A 9,819-nucleotide genomic window follows, 5' to 3' on the forward strand; every position below is an offset into this window, starting at 1 on the left:
ACTGACGGCAGCTCTAGTTTAAACTCTGACGTTTGAAGCCTGTAATGAGCTTTATTGTGTTTTAGTGTTTCAGTAAATCCTTCAGTAAATACATCAACTTGAAGCCTCACTCTTAACCATGGAGGAGGCTTTAGTCCAGTATGCTTCACTTTACTTAGAGAGGACAAATACACCTTATGAGCTCTTATAATTAGTTATGAACAGTGCTTATAATGCATTATGTCAACAACTCATAATGCATAAGCACGGCTATAACGTAATGCATTTTTATAAATATTAATAGCCATGATTATGGTGCCTTATGAATGCATTATAACATGTTATGAATGTGTTTATAGATGCTTACAAATGTGACATTCATTGAAAGTGTTACCGGAACCTTTAGATGAGATTGGAGTGAAAGATGAGAGAAGAGACGGGAGAAGAAAAAGAAATGCAGAGCTGAGATTTGAGAGAGGAGGGAGGATCAAGAGAAAAAAAGATGGTTCTTCAAGGGTTCTTTTAAATGTAAAGTCAGTGGTTCTATATACAATCTTGATTTCTGCGTAAAAGCATTTTATGCCTAAATGGTTCTTTTCATGGGGAAACTCTTCTTCGTATTAATGGAGAGTTCTACACAGATCCTGTTTGGAAATGGTTCTATATGGCACCAAAAAGGGTTCTGCTATTGTTACGATGTTAAGCTTTTTGTATTCTTCATCTGAAGAACCATTTCACCATGCAAAGAACCAATTAGACATGCAAATGGTTCTAGATACACTCTTGAAAAGGTTCTTCAAGGGTTCCTGAGTAAAGACAATGGATCTACATGGACCTGTGGACATTCAGAGAATACTTTGCATGCTCAAATCGTTCTTGTTCTTCAGGTTGATGCAGAATGTGTTGTATATGGTTCTATATGGATCCTGTTTGGAAATGGTTCTATATAGCACCAAAAAGCGTTCTGCTATTGTTTCTCAGATTGATGGAGAATATGTTATATGGTTCTGTATGGATCCTGTTTGGAAATGGTTCTATATAGCACCAAAAAGGATTGTGCCATTGTTCCTCAGATTGATGGAGAATGTGTTGTATATGGTTCTATGGATCCTGTCTGAAAATGGCTCTATATAGCAGCAAAAAGGGTTCTGCTATAGTTGCATGCTTGGTATCATAACAGTAGCAGAATGCTTTGGTGAAAAAATTGTCCTATATAGCACCAAAAAGGGTTCTTCTGTTTCTGTAGTTACGAGCCTGACATCATAACGATAGTAGAACCCCTTTTGGTGCTATACAGAACCAACAGCTAACCATTAGACATTACAGTACACTGTAAATATGACTTCGGGCACTGGCTTGGTCCCTGGAGGGGGAACACCGGGACACTAATGACTCAATTACATGTGACACGGATGCAAAAACAGCGGGAAACGTTGGGGAACAGTGGGAAGCTCCTCCGCTGTGCTGTGCTCGGCCATACTGTCCTTTTTAGGATGGATATCCCGGTTGTTTCATGAAGACTCATGAAAGTGAGTCTTACACTCAGTCACAAATAGCAGTGCTTGATGCAGTTCAGCAATCTTTCAGGCAATAAACTCCACTAGCATAAGCGCTAATTCCTGGTAGCATTGCTACCGCCCAGCTAACCATAGTTTACCTAAGCAGTTCATAACCTCTGTAGCTAAAACACTTTCAGCTGATGACCGAATCTGACCATTCGGTAAAGATTTCAATTGAAACTCTAACAATGTTTCTGAAGGTGTCTAGTTAGCCTGATAGCTGTAGCCTGTCTAGCTAGCCTGTTAGCTATAGCCTCTTAGCAGATTAGGCTACTTTAATGTCATGGTTTGATAAAACGAATAAATTGGGTGTAGTACTAGTGAAATATAGCAGCTGAAGTCATTTTCTAACTAGTATTGGTAGTTAGTGGAAAAAATAATATACATTTTATATTGTGTACTTGTTTTTTTATCGTAAGCGGCTCATTTCATTGACACTCCTTTATTAACTCCGCTAGCATAAATGCTAATTACTGGAAGCATTGCTAGCGCCGAGCTAACCATTGTTCACCTAAGAAATTCATAGCAACTGTAGCTTAAACACAGTCAGCTGATGACTGAATAGACATTACATGTAAACATTTTTCTAAAGATTTATACTTAAAACCTGTGACTGAATAATTCATGAAAGGGTCTTTTTAGCCTATTAGCAAATCATGCACTTCAGTTAAAGTAGAGATACTCAAGGTAAAATATTCCTCCAGTAAAAGTAGACGTTTCTCCCTTTAGACCTCCACTTGAGTAAAAGTACTAAAGTATTTGCCTTCAAATGTACTTAAGTATAAAGTAAAAGTACTAAAAGAGTAATTCTGGCTCTGATGTCCTGTTATCATTTTTATAACCAGACTGGCTTCATGAACTCATTTCAGGTGAAAGTCCTCCAGCGTCTCTCTTGGTAAACCAGTCTTTTAATAGAACGTCATTAATTAGTGACGCTGACGTCTATTAAAATGATCAGAAGCACAAAACACTGAAGGTAAACAGTTTCCATCAGGGAGAACCCGAGTGGCTCTGAAATCACTTTTTACACACAAGCAAAGTTTCAGTTTAAAATTACTAGTTTAAAATTTAAACTCGGGATCACAGATGAGCTCCTTTACTATGTTGATCTGTAGGCGTCTGTTCATAAACATAAACCAGCCCAAACTAATTTACTATAAAATGAAATTGTTTGTATGAATTCAGAAAAAACGAAACGTGCCAGTCACGACTGCATATGTGGACATATTTCTATATTGTGGTCTGTTTACAGGTTAGGTTAGTTCCATCTTTGGTGTTCTTGCTTTGCACTTCTTTTGTTTTGACATGTTACATTTTATACACACAGAAACCAAAAGGAACGACAGATTTCTCAAAATGTAGTGGAGTGAAAATAAAAAGTCGCCCAAAATGGAAAAACAAGTAAAGTACAGATAAAGAAAGAAACTACTTAAGTACAGTAACAAATTACATTTACTTAGTTACTGTCCACCACGGCCTATTAGCAGGTTATATAGTCTGTTCATGTCATGGTTTGTTGACAAAATGAATAAATTAGGTGCAATACCTGTGAAATATAACATGTGGAGCTGCAGGCATGATGCTATTTCATGGTTGGTTAGTGTAGTGGGTAACACCTCCGCCTTCTACACTGTAGACTGGGGTTCAATCCCCTACACTACACCAATAAGAGTCCTTGGGCCAGACTCCTAATACTGCCTTCCTGTGTAAACTGATCAAATTGGAAGTCGTTCTGGATAAGAGCGTCTGCCAAATGCCGTAAATGTAAATGGTCAGGGAACACAGTGACCAGTCATCATGGGAACTTTTTGGAACCAGAGTTCCAGTGCACTGGAGCAATTTTGAGAGGTGGCTTTCGAACACCCAGAGACACCCAGAGCGAAGAAAGAGATTTGGTGTGTCCCAATTCAGGGGCTGCATTCTTCAGAGTACGTGGTCTGTGAAGGCATGTCCATCGACGGCTGTGTAGACCCTCAAAGGCTGAACGAAATGAGATGGTCTGCCCTAAGGTGGATTCCCTGTTTGCATCACAGCACCACCATTGCCGCCTTATCACTGCACCACAATGGTCAAGTTCTTTTGAAGTTCCTTAGGGCCAGAAACTTTGATTTTATTTATTTATTTATTTATTTATTTCCAATTATTAGAGCTGGAGATGCTTCGCCGCCACCACACTGACTTTTTTTTTTTTTAAACCATTTGTGTCGTTAACTGTTTGACTCTGTTTAAACCCAAGACTTACATTTTAAAGGGTCTCCTCAGCTGTCATTCGCTCCTCTACTGACACCGCCATGTTCTCGAATCCTCACTGGACATCTTTGCTGGCAAAGGATCCACCCGTTGGGTCCTCCATTGCCATGTGCTGTGACACAATCGGCCTTCAAATGCAGCCTCCAGAGGATGCAGCCCCGAATTGGGACACAGCTGTAGTGATGGGGAGTCCATTCCGAAGGGATTGATTCTTCGACTCCAGCATATCTGGGAGTCGGGTCAACTCTTGGCCAATGACTCTGAGGGTCTAAACGCTTGGGGTCAATGTTTTTTCATCGTGATTGGCTTGAGAGGCATTTTGATGGAGGAGTTTTCCTATTTAGTTCAGGAAAGAGTCCGATTAGTGTATTCGTTTGTGTTTGTTTCATTCCCGGCTTTGAAAAAAAAAGCCAGCTCTGTTCACCGGAACGTTTACGATTCCTCCTTCTACGCAACAATATTTTTCTAGGAACATTGTGGAAAAGAGGATGGAGCTGGGATTTAGTCTTTATTTACCAGCTATTTACATTCAAATTTCCATTCCACCTTAAATGGACACGTAGTGACATTCTGCCACTGGCGCACAGTCAAGGTTGCTGCTCCGTCATTTAAGGTGGACCGGTTGTCAGGAAAAATTTCCTGTTGTGAATTGCAAGAGCAAAAAAGGCCCAGAGTAAAGAGGGAGAGTGGGTGTGTAGACGAGACAGAGAGAGGGATGGAGGAGAAGGAGAGCGTGTTTGGATGCTGATGTTGGGGGTGAAGGAGCTGAGGATGGAAAGAGGGAGAAATGGAGGGAAGTGGAGAGAAAGAGCGAGAGAGGCTTGTGTGTGTGCTGGGGGTTTTTATTGTGGCCGTTTGTCGTGTTTATGTGGCTGAAGCTGTCCGCTCCCTCTCGCTCCGTATTGATGGTGGTGCGGGGCTGCTGGGATTGATGGCGCCATATTGCTGTGCTCCAGCGAACCTAATGACCCGAAACCCAGCAGCAGCGGCAGCACCGCCAGCCTTAACCCTTCAGATACTCCTTACGGAGGGAGAGAGGGCAGGAGGGGGAGGGGAGGTGTAGACTAAACAGTTCTGCTCACCTGCACGTCCAGTCCGCATCCCTCTATGGCACAATGTTGCCTCAGGTTAACAAACACATTTTATTCGCTTCACAACGACGTGATGCAGAGTTAAAGGCGGGGAAAGGGTTAATAACGACGGGATGAGTGGGAATAAACTGATAACTTGCTCGCATTTGGTCACCATATCCATTGGTGGTCCTTTTTTTAAACCTCTTCCTGGCATGGTGCAGCTAGTGGATGTTTTTGGACTGGAAGGTTTCCAGAAAAAACATATTTTCATGACTTTTCATCGGTCGGAAAATATGATTCACATTGGCTGGTTTGAAGTTCACTGCTGTAACATTTGTTACATTCAGTTTGATATAAATATGTTTTGGTTGCCTAGAAGCAACAGTTGGATGGATGTAGCTAATAAATTCATTATCCCAGTTATTGTTACTATCATATTTATTATTAAGATTTTAGAAAACAGCATAATTATTGTTAGTAATGCCTTCTGCATGTTTTGCCAGTGTCTTCAGGTTTGTTTAGAAAATAAAAGCCTATTCTGATTACTTGGCAATTACTGTTTTAGCATGGTTGGTTATTTTTACAATGATTTATGCAAGAAATGTAAACAGTACTCCAGTCTTTTCCTTGTCGTTTCTTTAAAAAAAATGGAATAAAATTGTTCTACTTTTTGAAATGTTTATAGTACTGAAACGCCAATAAATTGAGTAGTTATGCAGTTTTGTTTCAAGTATAGATCTATTTAAAGTTGTGTTTCTTGTACGACACTCTGTATCATTTCTTTCTGTTGGCACACACTGTTGCCCTGAGGCAACATACCCCAAAATGACTCCTGTGTATATTATTTTTGGAAAAAGATGCTTCTAATGGAAATTATTTTAATAATTAGGTCCATTTTTGCAAGAAACACAGTGTTTTGTCACAAAATCAGGTGGTTTTTTTTTTTTGGCATGGTCGTCGTTGGGAGTTGTGAACTCTTTTCATAGCATTCTCAACCTTTTAACGCTCGTTGCTCACTAGCAGCTCAGCACAAGGAGGCACCAGTGTCCTTGGTAATCTGATAACGGCAAAAATATTTCATTTGATATATATTACAACAAAAATATCTGAGCCTTCCATCCTGGCAGCAGAATGGCCTTTAAGGAGCATTCATCGGAAAGAGGCAGGCACAAGCTAGGCTAACTATTTTATCTGTTTTCTCGGCCTTGAAACAGTGAAAATATGTTTCTCTGGTAATCAAACATGTCCACTGAAGAGAACAGGCCTGTAGAAGAACTGTAGAAATCCTCATCACCATCATCCAGCGTCAGTTAGCTCTAGTGTTGGCTCATCCGAAGAGGCAGCCTCTGTTAACCATTCCTCAGGAAAACCGACTGATTGCCGCCAGTCATTTTTGAATGTTAAGTTCTAAATGCATTCCAGTGTGCTGTCTTGTAACATCTGTTTAATAACTCTGATGGATATTTACATATGGAAATTAGCCAGAATACACACCCAGTTTCAAATGTTATGCTATTGAGCTAGGCTGTGCTGCAACGAGGCCAGTTTAAACAGCAACAGGTTTACCTCCATGCTAGGATTAGATTGGTTATGCCACAAAAAAATCACAAATCCACACAATACACCCTTTATATACAACACAAAAATAAATTGAAACTAATTATGCAGCCAGAATTTCCATATTTTACTGCAGTTTTTGATCATGTTGAATGTTTTACCAATTTTAAAAAGTCTGCATCTTCTATTTTATCCACTTAAGTGAGTTAAGTGATTTTTTTTAATCCCACAAACGGGGAAATTCCACCTCTGCATTTAATCCATCCGTGAAGTGAAACACCACATACACACTAGTGAATGCACACACACTAGGGGGCAGTGAGCACACTTGCCGCCAATCCGCAGCACTTGGGAGCAATTGGGGGTTAGGCGTCTTGCTCAAGGACACCTCAGTCATGGACTGTCAGTGCTGGAGATCGAACCAGCAACCTTCCGGTCACAGGGCCAGTTTCCATTAATCTCAGACTTCTCTTTATGGCTTATACACATTTTGCTTCTGTGCCTGTGAGACTGCCATATGTAAATGACCTCTGTTCTGATTGGCTGCCCTCTACTGTACATCATTTCACAAAAGCAGTCCTTATAACTTCAGCATGAGTGGGTGGGGCTAAACTGCTGTATGGGCAAATATATGTAAAAATGTCTTGGAACCTCAATTATGTTTACATGCTGCATCAAACTCATAAAAAAAAACAAAACAAAGAAATGTCTGTGATATTGATATAATAATACTACTACTAATACTACTACTACTACTTGTCCAGCAGGTGACATGAAAGAATATACCTGTGGGCGGAGCAGGGATAGGTCAGTTCCACCCTCCATATCACCACCTCTTAATAAGACCTGCACCCTAAAGCCAGCACTGAGTTGGACTTGTGTTTCCTTCATTGGCCATTAGGGGGCAGCGTTTTTCTTCTGCCTCATGCTTGGCTTTTAAGTTTCTCAGTGCCTGGCTCCCCCCTCTGTTTTGCCTGTGGCATGTTGCTATGTGTTTGTGTGTGTGAGAGTGCCGCTGGCAGGGGAGGAAGAAACACACACCCCCGCTGAGTGGAACATATTTGTTTGTTTGACGGTTTTGTTTCTATTTCGGTGAATTTTGACTTAAGCTTAGTCCGTTCCAGGGCAGCCGAGTGAGCTAGTTGTGGCGTTTGCTCAGTTGCATTTTTATTTAAGCTATGAAGTGTGATCTTTTCTTGATGATTGTTTCTTTCACTGTTGTTAACATTTTTACTCACAGTAGCTGTGTGTTTGTGTCAAAGAAAGGGTGTGAAAATGTCGATAGGGCTCAGGAAGAATGATGTCTCGGTGTTAACGCTTCCAAGCCTTTCCCGTAGCTTAGTTAAAGATGACAGGGGCTTCAAATTATACCTGTTCTTATGGCTCTAGAGCAGCTAGAGACCCTGTTCTTATTGCTCCTGAGCAGATAGTGTAATGTGCATAAGAATGTACAGTCATGTACTGTCAGAACATACATTCTTTTGTATCCAGTGCATGTAGAGCATCGGTTTAGAAGCTACAGCAGGCAGTCTAGAGCAGCAAGAGATGTGTTCTTATAAATCTAGAGTGACTAGAGCACCTACCCAGAGCTACAGCAGACATCCTACAGCAGCCAGCGCATGTGTTTTTAAAATCTAGAGCAGCTAGAGCACCTGTTTACATCTACCAAACACAATCGAGAGCGGCCAGTGCATATTAATCTAAAGCTACAACAAGCAGTCTAGAGCTGCATGAGAGATTCTTATAAATCTAGAGCAGCTGGGGCACCCATCCAGAGATACAGCAGGCTACAATGCATGTGTTTTCTCCTACAGCAGCCAGTTTTGATAAATCTAGTGCAGTTAGAGCACATGTCTACAGCTAGAGAACACAACCTAGAGCAGCCAGCACATATGTTCGTATAAATCTAGAGCATCTGTGTAGAAGCTATAGCAGACAGTCTAGAGCAGCAAGAGATGTGTTCTTATACATCTAGAGCAGCTAGAGCACCTGTTTACATCTACAGAACTCGAGTTCAGCCAGTGCATATGAATCTAGAGCAGCTAAAGTAGGTCTTGAAGCTACAATAAGCAGTCAAGAGCTGCAAGAGATGTTATTATAAATCTAGAGCAGCTGGAGCACCCAGCCAGAGATACAGCAGGCTACAATGCATGTGTTTTCCCCTACAGCAGCCAGTTTTGATACATCTAGTGTAGCTAGAGCACATGTCTACAGCTAGAGAACAAAATCTAGAGCAGCCTGCGCCGATGTAAATATACATTTAGAGCAGCTAGAGCATCTGTCTAGAAGCTACAGCAGGCAGTCTAGAGCAGCAAGAGGTGCAATCTTAAATGCAGAACCATAGCAGCTGGGAAATGTGTTCTTATTTATCTGGAGCAGCTACAGCACCCAGCTACAGCTACAGAACACAATCTAGAGCAGCCAGTGTGTATATTTATATAAATGTAAAGCAGCTGGAGCATCTTTGTAGAAGCTGCAACAGGCAGCAAAGAGCAGCAAGAGCAAGTGTTTTTATGAATCTAGAACAGCTAGAGTAAGAAGCTTAAGGATCTAGGATTGTGCTTAAGGCAGGGGAGAACCTAGAGCATCCATTCTTAAGGATGTACAGCAGCTAGAGTAATAAGTGTAAGGATCTAGAGCATCTGTGCATATCAATCTAGAGCAGCAAGGGTGAATCTGCATCTACACCTTTAAAAAGGGGGATTCTTCCTCCTACTTAGTAAATGTAATGGTTATATATGGAACCATGACCATAAAAGGTTCTTTGCATGGTTTAATAGTTCTCCATTAGGGAGAACCTGTTGTAAAGGGTTCTTTAATGAGCCTTTTTGCACCAAAAAGTCATCACCAGGTTAACTTCTTGAAATCTACCTTATCTTCCATTCCAGTCTAGGTCTAACATACACGCTTAAAGATGGTTCTTCAAAGGTTCTTTAGTAAGGCAATGGTTATATGTAGAACCGTGAGTTCTATATAGAGCAATTTGCCTGCTTAAATGGTTTTTTTAACCATATGGTTCATATAGAATCTTTGTGAAAATGGTTCTGTATAGCAAAAAAGTGTGCTTCTATTGATGCTTGATATCATAACAATAGCAGAACCTTTTTTAGTGCCATTGGTCTGTATAGAACCTTTTTGAAGGCCTTAAAAAGGGTTCTACTATTGCTACAAGCCTGACATTGTAACAAAGCAGAACCCTTTTTAGCGCTACAAAGGACCAACCATTTTCAGGCAGATTACATACAGAACCTTTCTGGTGGCTCTAAATTGTTCTTCTATTGCTCCAAGCTTGGTATCATAACAACAGAGCGGATGAATAGCAGAACCCTTTAAGTGCCATTAGAAAGGTTCTATGTAGAACTTTTATGACCGCCTTAAAAGGGTTCTTCTGTTGCTACAAG

Source organism: Pygocentrus nattereri, chromosome 16 (assembly GCF_015220715.1).
Source record: "Pygocentrus nattereri isolate fPygNat1 chromosome 16, fPygNat1.pri, whole genome shotgun sequence".
Taxonomy (NCBI): Eukaryota; Metazoa; Chordata; class Actinopteri; order Characiformes; family Serrasalmidae; genus Pygocentrus; species Pygocentrus nattereri.